Source organism: Eimeria mitis, genomic scaffold (genome assembly GCF_000499745.2).
Source record: "Eimeria mitis Houghton genomic scaffold, Emh_scaff6884, whole genome shotgun sequence".
NCBI lineage: Eukaryota > Apicomplexa > Conoidasida > Eucoccidiorida > Eimeriidae > Eimeria > Eimeria mitis.
In genome coordinates this window covers 461-697 of record NW_013574988.1, presented here as the reverse complement: position 1 = coordinate 697, position 237 = coordinate 461, and positions in this window count along the sequence as shown.

Below are 237 nucleotides of genomic sequence, written 5' to 3'. Positions count from 1 at the left end.
ATTAAATACATAAACATATACATGCATACATTTATATATACATATATACATACAGAAATATATATATATAAATATATATAAATATATAAATATATATAAATATATATAAATATATAAATATATATAAATATATAAATATATATTTTTTTTTTATATACAGCGCGAAGCAGCAACGAAACACCAAACGCCGCTCAGCAGCAGCAGCAACTCATATATAAACATAAAAGAAAATATATT